Below are 15,391 nucleotides of genomic sequence, written 5' to 3'. Positions count from 1 at the left end.
AACCTCAATTTCAATACAAAAATAAAGCAAACTTAACGAGATTATTATGTCAATCAGTGATGATGGGTAATCAAAATTCATGGACAGGTACCATTAGATGTGGTAAATGTAAATATTGCACGTATATAGAAGTAGGAGATAGCTTTATACACCCAGACACGGGGTACTACCACAAGTTCCACGTCTCTGTGGACTGTGGAACCGAGCATATTGTATACTTAGTGGTATGCCAACTGTGTCAATCCTATTATGTTGGCAAAATGGATAGGACACTTCCAACCAGGATTAGAGAACATCTGTATGTAATTAGGATGGGTCACACAACTAATGCTCTGGCAAAACACGTTAAGCTGAACGGCCAAGAGCACCTATTCCAGTTTCAAGTCTTGGATTATGTCACCCCCACTATAAGAGAGGGTGACATATGTAATACAATGGAAAATAAAGAAATTAAATGGATTAGGAGAATGAGAGCTGACAAGGGCAAAGGATTAAACGATAGGGCAAAAATCAAACCCATATTAAAGGCCAGATGGTTAACTGCTAGATAAAAGACAAAAGTAAGGCTAGTGGTATGTATAGTTAATTATTATGATCGGATTGATTGCAATCATATAAAATGTCAAGTATATATATATATATATATATATATATATATATATATATATAAAGCTACAATTAATATCCGGCATTGATGAATGAAATATTAGAAGTAGGACCCAAATGGGAAAGTCCTAAATAGAATAAGAGGTATATATACACACCGGTCAGGTAAAACAAGAGTCTCTCTGGTCAGTTGACGCATACACACTTATAAGGCTAGTGAGCCCTGATTAAGTATATCTATGAATGCATTAAAGTACATCAATACAACAGTACCAACTGAATTTAGAAGGGGCCTCTTTATCCAGTAAGAACATAAGTAGAAAGGCACACACGATGTCAGCAGAATAGTCAATGGACCATAAAAAAATAAATATATTTACACACTTTCAGTGCTCTATAAGAATATTAGTATGACGTTCTAGCTAATGGAATAACACCTGTAACACTATCAAGGCAGGTGATAAATGCATGAGTGGCATATTCAGATGGCACCCTCATTTTATATATTTAGAGATTAGGTTATGCAGCAGCATTAAATGCATTCAATTAGTTTTAACACAGGGCGCAAAACAGATAGATTATACTATGAGCAGCCCACAATGCACTAGATGCTAGTTGCTTTATGGCAAGTATATTAATCAGAAACTCGTATCTTTATATAGCAGTTAAATATACAAGTATAACTAGTTTAGTTTTTGAGCGAGCCGATGGCGGGCTGGCTTTGTTGCGAGTTAGGTATTGTCGGATGAAATGACAGGTGAGACATTTGTGTACACATTCCAGTTCTCAGCCTGCTATCAGGTCAACATAAATTGTTACAAGGATATAATGAAGTTTTGCAGGACACACTTCTGAGAATATGAATTACTGCATGGTAAGCTAACTCAACAAGTAGTAATAAACTACATTGCAGAGTTAACGAAAAGTTGTTGTGAGTGAGCTATGGTGATGAGATGACAGGCAAGTTGTTGTAGTGTGTTTTTTCAGTCCTTAGCCTGCTATCTTGACAATGCAGATTGCAATAAGATTGTAAACAAGTTTTGCATGATGCATTTTAGAAACAATGATTTGCTGCATTGTGGGCTAACTGAACAACTAGTAATGAAATATGTAGCAGAGTCAACGAAATGTCAAAGCAGTTGCTAACAAATATATAATTGTTATAGTCATGTTTTGTGTAAGCTTTTAAAAATATGAGACATGTATATGTTTATTTTCATTTATTTGTAGGATAACCTTCACATTTTAAATTACAGATAACAGCATAAGTGAATATAACTTTAAAAGAACAATTGAAGAAGCTTTTAATTAGTACGTCACTGGTTTTTATATATAGGGGTTGCAATTGAAATGAATTTGAATTTTAACGGTCTGATGAAGCTAAAGCGAAAGCGCTAACTTGTACATGCCAATAAACCTGTTTTATACTAATGAAGCATTTTTTGTGAATGGAATTTTCAACATTCAGCACTGAAAGTTTTTATTATTGGATATCCACTGAGACGCTGGATTTTCAGGTCTGCTGTGTTTGCCTTTGGTTCACATTTATTGGACTGATTTTCTGTTATTGCGTTTCAACTGAGAGACATTTACTACGTTGGGAGTCTTTATATTACTTCAGTTTACTTTTTTTAGTTACTGATTTTAAATGATGTTTTTTAGATGTACAAGGGAGTTATAATATGAATTTTACAAGATTATATGATGAAAAATATCATATGCTGCTTGCTAGCTTGCCATGTGTGGAGGATATCACAGATTTTAATGTCGGGGTGGTGACATTTTGGTTTACTACAACTAATTCAACGTGCTCCTGGTATGTAAAATAAAAAAAAAAAAAAAATTTGTTCTAATTTGGGAAACTGTTGTGACTTGAGAAGCTATGAAATTCATTAAAGGAAACCACTGGCTATTGAAAAAAATCATGTGATCTGAGTTGATATGGCAATTAACATGGATTGCATCTGGATATAATATTTTGCTGGACAGTGTTTCATCTTGTGGTAATATAACCATAAAATCATTTGAAACAAGTCTCCTGCTAGTGAATATTGTTGAATTTCAAAATAAAATACTTTTGCTCCTAGATTTTGTGACGATCTTGGTTTTTTGATAAACCAAAGATTATTTCACAAAAGCTTTGTAATACATTTTGCAAATATCATGTCTGGATAGCTCATTTTCCATACTTTCTTCATTGTATGGCCAGCTGATGACGTGATACATTATTATTCTTCTGTATGTTTCTATTCTATGATTAGGTTCATGTACCTTTAATTAGCATTATTTGGCCTTAAGGAATAATCAGATTTCCTAAAACAGCACACCATGTGTTCCATTTATTTGTTCAGAATAGTTCTATAAATTGTTGGTGAGGACAGGAAATTAATTTCTTGTCTCTAGCAATTTGTACAGAAAGCTTATTTTTCCCTGCATTAAAGTTTCTTCTGTCTCATTTTCAATGTGCTATTTTATATATCTGTATTAATATGGGTGTTTTAATTGAATGGATACTGTTTATAATGAATCTGCATTGTACTAGCATCTCTTCAAATGCCGTTAAAAAGCATAAAAGCATATTCCTATGGATTGTTTGTCTTATATAACAACTGAAAATATTAGACATCTTGTAAATATTACTTTTCACAAGGTCTTTGGGGGCTCATATGACTGCTGCTGTGATAGGAGATAAAGGTTTTGCTTCTCATATAGGTTAGTATTAGATTAATTACTGTTGTGGGTCATTTTTTAACTTTAGTCAAACACCCAATGTGAGAATCAAACCCTGCAGCTTATATCTATAAAGTAAACATGTTAACCATTTTACCAACCTCCCTCCCTATAGAAGCAGATATTTAGATTGTGGATGAGGGTTACATGATGCATCTAGAGTGCTCACTGTTTAAGGACAAACTGCAAGCCTACTTTAACTAGCAACCTGCTCCCACCCTTTAATCCTCAGTCCTTGTAAGGACTGTCTTATTTTTAATCTTTGAGTTTTTGAAGTTATTCCCTAATTTTGCTTCTGATGCCTATTCATAAAAGCTGCTCCATTCATCATGCTTACTATAGGTTCATAGGTTCATAGAAGGTTACTAGGCTAATTTGTCTAGAGCCCTTACAAGCCTAGCCATATTTATCACTAGTTGCCCCAATTTTGGTGGTTAGATGAGTGAAGTTCAGAGTGGTAAGGGGCTATGGTAGTTAATACCACTCTCTCTGTCCAATAGGGATATGAAATACTCCCTCATATTGCAAATGACCCATCCACCTTGTACACTGACAGTGTGCCCCATTTTCTTATGCTTTTTCTTTCAGAACTTCTTTGCTCACCTGGACTCTGGTTTTCCTTGAGGTAATCAGAATTTATTCAATGTCTTCTTTCCTCAAGCTTATGTAAATTAATCTTCTCTATATGGCTTCTGATAAACCAGTTTGTTTTCATCATCAGCTCCAACACATCCTATAGCTTGTCGATGCCTTTACTCTTCAGATAACTAAAAATTAAAGTGCTACAGTTATGTCCATCATACCTCTTAATGGTCCAGATTTTAGCAGACTGTTCAAAATTTTGCCTTATATTTTTGGACTGTTCCTCATAACATTTTTGGTTTTCTGGCAAATCACTAAGGATTGAAGTCATTAAATAATGTCAAACATTTGAGTTTCAAACTTCATATCTTTTGTAAACTGCATGCTAAAACAAAACCTGTTACACTAGCAAATCTTTAAGTTTATAACAGCAGTATTCAAAATCAGTCATATTTGGGGCATCTATCCCACCATAATTTTTGGCTTTGCTAGATTTCTTGTGCTATGAGCTTGAGAAGTATGAAGGTTATACTAGCTGGGTATAAAAAGACATAACAGTCTCTCTGCTAATAATAATCTGTCTACTTGTGGTAGTACTTTGTATGTACTCCAGTTATTACACTTATGTTTACTGCCACTTACTCTTCCTGCTTAAGTAAGATGATATGATATGCCTACTGGCAGGTCTCTTGCCTCTTCTTGTTAGAACAATTGCTCCCCCTCAAGACACACACACACACACACACACACACACACACACACACACACACACACACACACACACACACACACTGTATACTCAAATCCTGGATAAGTGTTTCCGGGAAGCATTAATTCATATTTATTTGAACTGAATTTAAGCTGCCAAGTCTTAGGTCAGTGCCCTGGTCTTGCAAAGTTTTGCAGTGTCTCTTCTTACGTTTTCTGTATCTTATGTATCAGCTTTGTTGCATAATTTTGCATTCATATCTCTGCAATAAATGCAAAGATATCACCATCAAACCAAAAGAACAACATGGATAACAACTAAAAGCAAATTTAAAAACAAAAACAGCAAGCAGTCTATACCTCCCAACACCTGCAGAAGTCTAAATACATTAACTTTGCAGTTGCTTAACCATTAGGATAAGGAAATATTGCACTCAAAAAAAAAAAAAAGCTCAGTCTATGTTTCTTAATTACATTCAAGACAGGCTGCTTTTTAATATATTATAGCAGTTTTCTCTTTTGTCTTATAGGTTCATAGATTCATAGGTAGGTACTAGGCTATTGGCCCAAGGGCCTAAGTAAGACTAGCCAACAAGGTTCCCTGGCTTACACCACTCAAGAAAGTTAATTTCCTGTTTCTCTGTTGAGCAGAGACACAGAAGTGATCCCCAGGGTGTATTTCCTATTTCCCATCCACTCATCAAGATTTTTCTTGAAGAGTGCTAATGAGGAACTTTGCTTGACATAGATGGGTAGCTTGTTCCAGAGTATAGGAAGTCTCTGGGACAGGAATCTATCCCTCCGGCATGTGCTGTGTATTGTGGTGGCAAGGTTTAGGTCCCTAGACCGTGTAGCTCTGAGGGATTGGGATTTCTTTAGGTGTAGTATGTCCAACAGCTCTGGGTTTAACATAGATTTATATGTTGGGCAGAGATCTCCTTGGAGCAGGCGATATGCTACAGAATAAAGCTGGAGTTTTTTGAGACGGTCAGTGTAGGGTGTCTGTTTGAGGCCAGTAATCCTCTTTGTGAGGTACTTCTGTGGCCTTTTCAGCTGCTGCAGATGTCTTGTGAGGTACATTCCAAAAGGGGCGTTGTACTCTATAATGGGTCTAATGAGTGTCAAGTAGAGGGTAACAATGACCTCTTTTTTCCTGGATGAGAACCCTTTTATAATGAGGTGTGCCACATAGAAGGATTTCCTGACTACTGTGCCGATGTGATTTCAAAGGAGAGACTACTGTCTTCCTGGATCCCAAGGTCTCTTATCACACATTCAGCATTAAGTAGACTGCTGTTTATGTGGTAGTTCATGGGTACAGAGTTTTTACCAAAGGGGATGACAATGCACTTTTTGGCATTGAGCTTGAGGCCATGCCTCTGACACCAGACATCTGTCTCAGTGAGGCCCTTCTGTAGGATGTCCACATCTTTTGGGGACTTGACTATGGCTCCTATTTTGCAGTCATCTGCGAACTTCATTAGCCATAGGCCTTCTGTGTTAGCCTGTACTTCAGAGAAGTAGATACCAAAGAGGAGAGGTCCCAGGACTGAACCCTGTGGTACTCCACTTGTCACTGGTTTGAAGTCAGATTTGGAGTCTGCAACTGTTACAGTGTGGATTATGTCAGTAAGCCAGTTGGCAACCCATCTTGTGACATAGGGATTTATACCTAGTTTAGTGAGTTTAGCTATAATTCCAGAATGGGGGATGGTGTCAAAAGCCTTGGCTAGGTCAAGATAGGCTGTTTGAAGCACCTTGCCCTCATCTATGGCTTTGGTGACTGCATCAAAGAAGTCAATCAGGTTCAGAAGGCATGCTCTGCCTTTCACAAACCTGAACTGGGTGGAGTCCTGAGTTTGGAGGTTACCAATGTCTTTGTTTATGAGTTCCATGATGATACATTCCATGGCCTTGCAGACCAGGCTTGTCAGGCTAATAGGGTGATAGTTCACAGGATCAGTGGTGACTCCCCCTTTGTGGAGTGGGATGACTGTTGCAGTGCTCCATTCAGTGGGCACAAAGCCTGACTTGAGACTATGATTGAACATGGTGCTTAGGCGGGGAGCCAGTTCATTCTGAAGTTCATGTAAAACGCAGCCTGGGATGTTGTCTGGTCCCATGGATGCTGTGTTTTTGGTTTTAGAGAGTGCAGCTTTTACCTGCATAGATGTGATTACAGGGACTCTGCATTCTTCCTGTATTGATATGGGCCCTTTAGGGGGTGAGAGGGGGTAAAGATAGCACTGAACCTATCTGCCAGGATGTGGGCAATATCAGTTGGTTCTGTAATGTTTGTGCCATTGTGCTGTAACTCAGAGCAGATCTGGGTATTGCCATTGAAATTCTTGACATAGCTATAGAATGCTTTGTGGTTGCCCTTAGAATCATTGGCAATTTTGTTTTTGTAGCTGCCTTTGAAAGATCTTATAAAGGATCTCTGCTTCTTACTGAGGCTGACCAGGGAGCTCCTCCACTCACAGGATTTTACTCTCTTTTGCAACAGTTTCTTCCTTCTGTTGTAAAGTTTGTTTATGGCAGGGGACCACCAGATTGGCTTCCATTTTTTGAAGGATAGCATATTGGTTCTGTTTGGGATAGCACGATCCATGCACTCATGTAAGCACTTATAGAGTGCATTTGTGTAGGATTCAGCAGTCATAGCTGTATTGTCCATCTGCATGGGTGTCATGAAGTTCACCACTTCTGTCTTAGAAACCATGAAGTTGGCTTTGGAGAAATGTTTTACCATGGTTTCCTTAATGGTGGGTGGATGGTGGGTTGGGGGCGGGATGCGGATATCTAGGGTGATTATCTTATGGTCAGATCTGATTAACGAGGAGTTGACTTCATGTGTGGAACACCGGTCACTCATGTTGGTAATGATTAGGTCTAGGATATTATTGCCCCTGGTGGGGGTGTGGATAAGTTGATCCAGGGCATTAGAATTTATGAATTCCAGAAAGCGTTGAGCAAAGGTGTTGGTACATGAGTAGTTTTCCCAGTTAATGGTGGGGTAGTTGAAATCGCCCATTATTAGGGTGTTTGGTTGAACCCTAATATTTTCCAGTATATCAAGAAAAGAGGAGTGGGAATCCTGGGGCATGGTGGGGGATCTGTAGCAAGCTACAATTTGGATTGCAGTTTTGCCCAGGGTTAGCTGCACTTGGATAACCTCAGATGCATTATGCTGCGCAACTAGCCTGGAGGTGTGGATATCCTTAATGAATATGGACACACCTCCACCTTTGCTGTTCTGGTTCAGGCTAGATGGCCGAAACATGTGGTATGAGTTATAGCCTGGCAATGCAGGGGTGCTTTCCAGAGCCTTGAACGAGGTCGCAGTCACTGCACAGATATCGATGTTCAACTGTTTTAAGGAGTGCCTCGAGTGAGTGCATTTTGAGATTTAAACTTCTAGCATTGAGTAGCATTACCCTCAGTTTTTGCTTACCTGTTCCTGTTACAGTGGTGAATTTGTCATTTGTGCTTGCCTAAAAAAGGCACTATAGGTGCAGCAAGACCCTTAGCCAGTATCCTGAATCCCAGGGACGACAGGTGCAGGCCATCTCTAGCAAAGCATTGTTATCTGTCGACCATGTTGTCCCAGGCAGACAGATACTGGATCCCCTTAGAATGATACCAGAAGCTTAGCCAATTGTTGAAGTCAATCATTTTGTCCTTGTACTGCAGTATCATTCTGAGCGATGGCAGGATGCTACTCAGGGCTTTTCCCTTAAAGAGTATCTAGTGATAAATGTAAGTTTTTACATAGTATTTGTTTCAAGATTCTGATAATGTACATCCATTAACTATGGGAGATCTACTTTCATTTATTTTGTATTCTTTCGTGGAAACTACATCAGGTGGTACATATGCAAGTATTCTAACTTCAGGTTTTGTAGTGGATCCATAACCAATACTGCAGGAATATATTCTAGCTAAATGCTCAATTAAATATCAATTTTTAGTATTAATATTTCTAAAAGTTGTGTGTCTATTTCCATTAATGCTATGATATATTATATCCAAGCTGTTTTAATAGGGTATTCTACCAAAGAAATAAAATATTAAACCTGGAGTTACACATTCTTCAACAAAGTTTCTCTGTAACAGGCTGCAGAATGCTCAGATGTGTTTTTCTTTTAGTATACGTACTGAAAAACAAACAACCGTCCCTTGGCCTGCCTAAAATGAACAACACACTCAAAGCCAGTGTGACTTATTATAAAACAACATTAAAACGTGAGCAATTAACAATATCAAACAACTGAATACAAATTCCTTTAACAAATCATGACAGTGCAACTCAGTTAATGAAACACTGACTGTACTGGTCTGCATCACACTTCAAAGACAAGTGGCATAACCCAGTGCCTCATCAGTTACTTTGATGACCAGTTCTATAGCTTGTTATACAGTCCTCATTACTTGTCATAGTCCTGCCCATATGATCTAGAAAAGGAAGGGTAAATAGCAAAAAGAAAAGGCCACCCAGCAATAGTACCCCCCAAGTTGCTAATATAAGCTCTTCCTCATTCCTCATCAATCAACCATACTTCTGAGGGATGACATTTGGCATTTTGTTCACATGTGGGAAAAGGTCACAGAATCTTGAAATCTGCATTCAAGAGAGATTGTCAGCTATCAAACTGCACCTCCCAGAAACATTTGGCAGAAAAAGATTACTGATTCTCAAACTATGAAGTACCAACAGCCTTAACACAGAGTGCACCCAATAAGATGTGGCTGACTTTTTCAGCAAAACCTTGGCTACAGGTTGGTTGTCTGAGTGAAAAATAGTTCTTTGGCTCTTAAACAAATCTTACCAAACTGTCACCAGCACTAAGAAGCGTGATACCTCTGACTAAGCTAACAGGGAATTACTTCATAAAATACTTTTATTTATTTTAATCTCTTGTGTTTTTTTTTCACTTACAGGCCCAAGAAGAGCTAAATGCATTATATTAAAACTTCTCCCAGTCATAGGAACAAGACCTGAAATGGACCAAGGAGAAGAATAGAGGAGAATCTGTCCCTGAAAGCAGTAGCAACAACTACTGATTGACCAGAGCAGCGATGAGAGACGGTACTTCAATTCTGTATTCTTATTAGATACACAACTTAGCCAACTCAGCGAGCCAAAAAGAGCAAAATCAGTGGGGACAGATGAACCTACCAGCCCACACATGTAACAACTTCTGAGACAGCCAAATTAAAAAGATGTCCACCTGAAAGAATGTAAAAGACTGTACACTAACCCGAAGGTCACTGGCAAATGATCACCCTCAAACAGTAAAGTCTGTCACTGCATGAGCAGAGGAAGTGGCAACCAGACAACCTGAGTTAGTCACTTGTGTGAGAGGGTTAAAACATCCACAATGATATAAAAGTGCCAAACTTTTTATTATTTGCACTTTTTCTGGGACAACTTATTTTTGCTTACAAAATGACATTATTTTTCTAAGTGAAAGTGGAAGATGAGATGAAAAGTAGCCCATGTGCTTCCTAGCCATATTCTGTAAAAATACACAAATTTTCCATAAAGCATATCTCCACTCAGTGAATGAAAATCATATTTTTATCTTTTATATAGTACTAATGTCTCAATGTTACTCATCCTGGTTAGTAGTGTTTTGCATTTTTTTAATTCCAAAAGCCTTATATGGTTTAACAGAATGACATGATTGTGTTTTACAGCCAGACCTCTATCTTCTCATAATGCAGTCTGTGCTCCTATTAAATGATACTATTGGGTCATAAGTTTGTTATATAATAGTTTATTGTTATATAATAGTTTAATGTAGAAAAGTGAGACTATCCCCCATATCTAATAAACTCCAAGTAGGAATAGTGAAAGCCCTGCATGGAGTGTACAGTGGCCATGTCTGCAGCTACTCCTCGGCAGCGCATCTTACATAAAAATAAAGGCACGCTACTGAGGGAGAGCCATGTACATGATTACTGAATCAGTGTAGGGGGTATGTTACAGTGCTCAGAGATGTGTAACACACCCTCTGCACTGTAAGTGCCAGACAACACTACAATAGTAAATATAACTGTGTCCTTGCTGTATTGTAAAAGTTATATGTAGGAGGTGTGTTACAGTGTCCATAACACACCCCCTGCACTGTCAAAGTGCTGTACGGCACTAAAATATTAAATGTAAGTGTCGCAGCCAGTTGTAAAATATATATGTAGGGTGTATGTTACAGTGTCCTTAACACACACCCAAATGTAATATTTTAGTGTCAATGGCACTAAAATATTACATTAAATGTGTCCTCAGCCATTTATAAAAATATATATATAGGGGGTGTGTTACAGTGCCCATAACACATCCCCTGTATTGTCAGAGTGCTGTACGGTACTGAAATTGAATGTGAAAATGTCATTGTCCCTTTTTGTTTTTATTTGTTTTTTTTTTTTTAATTGTATGTGTGTTTGTTCAGCGAGGAGTGGCACTTAACAATAAACATATGCCAGACATCTAAAAATAGAAAAAGGATGCTTTTAATTTTAATAGAAAATTTCAAGTTTAAGCAAAGCTGAGCAGGTTTGCACGGCGAGGTGCGGCACGCAGCAGTGCTTAAATGTAACTGAGAGCTATATAGAACAGTATAGGTCTGATCACCATGTCCTACATAGCTGAACGGTTAGAGGGACAGCTTTGAATGCAGTAGGTGCATGGTTCAAATATCATACAGTTAACTTTTTTACATGTGATTGGGAAATGTAATTTTTTTTTTTTTTACATATAGATTGAAATTTGTTAACTGGGTTAGTCCAACATGACTAGAAGCCCATATTCAGTGGAGGCCCAAGTATAGACGCCCCAGTTACACACAAGTCTCCAATACATTAAAGTTACACTACCAGATAATGTAGTGAAATGCATATGTTTAGGGAATATAAAGTAAAATTGATACACATAATAATAAATTATCCTTAATGAACAAGTACTTTCAATAATTTTTTTTTTATTTTGTAAAAAGTGTGATTTGCCCATAGTGAAACTCTGCAAAGGACCTGATTTAACAGAACTTGCAATGCACAGCTCCACATAGCTGGTTTGGGCACTGCTAAGCAATCCCAGTTTAAGCAGTCCTCAGCTCACCTAAGCGGGTTTGTGCACTGTTAAGCATTGTTAAGCCTTGCCAGTTTAAGCACTGCTTAACTAAGCTTATTGGGTTTGCGCAGTGCTAAGCATGGCTTAGCAGTTTTAGAAATGGTCCAATGGTGGCAAAGAGTGGGAAAACAGCCTTATTTAATGTGAACTGGTGGGAATACAGCCAGAACCTGTTGGAGTTTAAACACTTGCAGGAGCTATGGCTTGAATCAGAGGGAGCTCACTTCAGAGAGGAAGCTCACTTCTGAGTGCAGCACTAGGTCATTTTGGAGTCCAGGGTAATGGATGGGCTCCTTGTCAAAGATCATAGTGACAGACTGCTGCAGGGTCATTACCAGGGCTCAGAATACAAGTCCAAGGCCTGGGACCATCTGGCATGTGACCTCACCATTGCAACCAGAATCCCCCGCACTGGTGAGCAGGCATGTCATCATTATGATGACCTGAAGTGAAGAAATGGGGAGCTCTTGGCCCAATGGATCCAAGACACTCAGGACCACAATGCCCCAGAAGTTTGTAAGTATAGGACCCATTGCTTTACCAAATTCTAGCATGAATATCTGATAGACAGGTATGCATAATAGTGTGTTTCCCCTTCCCACAGCTACAGATGTGAGGGCTTGCAACTTAGAAACCCATGTAGGGTGCCTAGCGAGGATGTCCCGTGAATGTGTTGAGTACAGATATATCGTGCGATATTTAGTAGTATAAATAAGAGAGTACAGTAGTAACTGCCAGTAGGTATATTCTGTCCTGAGTGTACTGCAATAACATTGATAATGTGTAGGAATGACGTGTATACAATATTAATAATCTGGTAATAAAGTACACTGGCATACTAAATGTGAAGGGAACAAATGACATTCATTCATGATCTACAGGAAATACAGTACAACTGCAGTCAGAACTGTGAAGGAAGTAAAGTTAGTATTGCATAGGTTGTGTAATAACAGCACACCTTCAATGCATGCATTATTTAAAGTGGAGAACTATAAAGTTTGTCAAATCCATACCAATTACTGTATAATGTCACTCTCAATAAAGCTTTGCTCTGCCAATTGTTGCATGTAGTCTGGTCTGTTGTTGAAGAAATTCAATTTTACAGGTGCTGCAAAAGTAAATATGGGCATAACACCATGAAGTGACTGACGTTTGGCTGATAAAGAACTGTTATGCTAAAGTGTAGATGTGGAGCTGTACTACAAGATAGAATGCAATTTGATATATGTAATGAACTAACATGTGAACCTTGAATAGTAATGTGTAAGGTATTATTGTGTGTTTCCCTCAGAATTGTCTTGTGTTAACACTTGCATTTCAGCTATACACATTTCTGAACATAGGTACGCTGATGCAGGCAAGTATGAGACAGTAGTAACTGTAGACTGTAACTATACCATCTGCAAAAATATATGGGTCAGGTAGGCATCCCAGAACCCTGATATGGTCTGTACAGATCACACATATTCCCATCAACTACAGGTTAATTGTGTACACTTGCATTCCAAGTATTAATATTCACTTCACCTACTATATCTGTCATGCCTGAATCTCATGAATGTATGTTCAACTGTCACTGCAGTCTTCTGTGACACTCTACCTATATTACCAGGGCAGATTTGCTCACCAGGTGAGCTATAGGCACATATCAGTCAACCAACACACAGTAGTAGCTCAGTGTGATTAGCAATACATATGTTGTTATATTTTTCCACACACAGAACAGGGTTTGAATCCAGGGACTGGTAGTAAGATTTATTTATAGTAACAGACAAGTAGTACTGACTATTTATAGAAACAATTGCATATTGTTAACAGATATTCTTCATACAGGACTTAGAGGTAAAGAAATGTTTGTAGTAGCTGTATAAAGGGTATACTAATATCTGTGTCCAGATGTACTAGTGCATAAACAGCATTGCTCATCAAGGTGATAAGGCTCCATTAAATAAAACGTCATGAAGTATACTACTATTCCAACTGAATAAGACAACTGAAATGTTCTACTGTTGGCACGGATGTATGCCTGGTGCATCTGTGAATGTGTGCTGATAGTCTAACCCCATGCCTACGAATGACAGCAGAATAGGTATAAACTCCCTCCACTGTGCACAATACATGTCTCTCAAGTGTCACACTGTCATGGCTAGTGATCACTGTTAACAATAATCTTGGACAAAGGTATAAATCCAGTTGAAGTATGCCAGTAGCACACTCACACAACATCAGTGCAGGGTACATCTTGTTAGTCATATATGTTCCCCTGACATGTAATAGTCCCCGGTAGTTATGTACCTATAGTGCGTACAGCTTGGCCCATACCATCCCATGTGGACAGCTTGAGAGGTATGTACATGCTACAGAAGCTAAAGGGCACATGTAGAAGTAAAGTAAAGGCAGACCTGTAGAGTATTGAGCAGTAATGTTGTGAAAAATATAGCATATACAGTTGATAATGGAATGTCTTTTTCTACTCCCATGACTAATCTGCATCACAAATTTTTTATTCTTATACTATAGGTATGGTTTCATTTCCACATATATTGTTGTCAAAAACTAATGTTGGGTCTTGTGTTGTATTATTAGTTATATATTATAAATGGTTGCGTACTAACATACCTTGTTGAAATTCCACTGTTGTTGGTCTTTTGCCGTAACTGTTACTGACATGCTGTTACAATACTGACTGTTATTCCAGTTATGCCTGTGATCTGTATGCCATGCAATTTTATTGTTCTGGATTAATTGGACCATCCATGCATGCAGTTGCAACTTATGTTTAAATGTTCTGTTCATGACTAACCTATACACCTTGACAAACCTCAACACCATAGCACAATTGGGTAGGCTGGTTCTGGCGGATCCATCTATCCTGCCTCATCTGGCTCTGGCACCAGTTCCTAGTACATCTGGGACCCAACCTGGAGCTACTTCTTCTGTTGGTCCTGCAACACCCACGAGTGGAACCACCTCAGGGGATGGGGCCTGTCTCCCACTTGGCATGGGCATGGACAGGAGGTTGTTACCTGGACTCAGGTTTCCTGTATGGTGCGCAGGGTCATCCAAGGTGACTTGGATGATAGACTGTGCCAGATTGAAGGGAGACTGGCACACCTCAAGGGGCAGGCTGGCCCCGGCACCCAGCCCCCAGCACAGCCACCTTCTGGGCCGTGAAGGGGCAGTGGTGACTGTCCATGGGTGGAAATCTCAGTCCCACTGTTGCCATCTAGGGCCACTTGGTCCTCCAATTCCCAACCACCCGCACCATCCAAGGTGTTTACACCCCTCAGGTCATATACTGCCCCTATCTGCTGTCTTGTTTATCTTGTCTGTCAGCAAAAGCAACCTCTCCTATCCAATTTACCTCCCCAAATGTACCTACAACTCTTCCCCAACATCCCACACTCACCTTAAAAAAATGAGCATCTGTCCCAAAAAAAATTCAGCCTATACATAGCTCTCCATTTTGCCCCCACATGCAGTGCCATGAATCAGTCACCCCATCAATTAATCAACAAAGTTAAGTCACCCACATCCCTCCCTGTGGGGTGTGAGGCTCCTAATTCTAAATTGTCCACATCGTGCACAGCTGTTGCTGCCCAAGAAATGGAGAGCTATGGTCCTTTCCTTCACCTG

At 39.0% G+C, this 15,391-nt stretch overlaps 1 long non-coding RNA gene across 1 annotated transcript; it reads left to right on the top strand.

Annotated features, from left to right (window-relative positions):
- The first annotated feature begins 1,983 nt into the window (after window positions 1-1,983).
- On the top strand, window positions 1,984-10,386 carry LOC122800192. The gene is made up of 2 exons (XR_006364550.1): window positions 1,984-2,123; window positions 9,568-10,386. It is a non-coding gene; the product is annotated as an uncharacterized LOC122800192 (long non-coding RNA).
- Window positions 10,387-15,391: the final 5,005 nt, after the last annotated feature.

Source organism: Protopterus annectens, chromosome 4.part0 (genome assembly GCF_019279795.1).
Source record: "Protopterus annectens isolate FY-2018-M chromosome 4.part0, PAN1.0, whole genome shotgun sequence".
NCBI classification, from domain to species: domain Eukaryota; kingdom Metazoa; phylum Chordata; order Ceratodontiformes; family Protopteridae; genus Protopterus; species Protopterus annectens.
The sequence above is the reverse complement of the archived record's forward strand: the minus strand, read 5'-3'. Positions and strand labels throughout refer to the sequence as shown.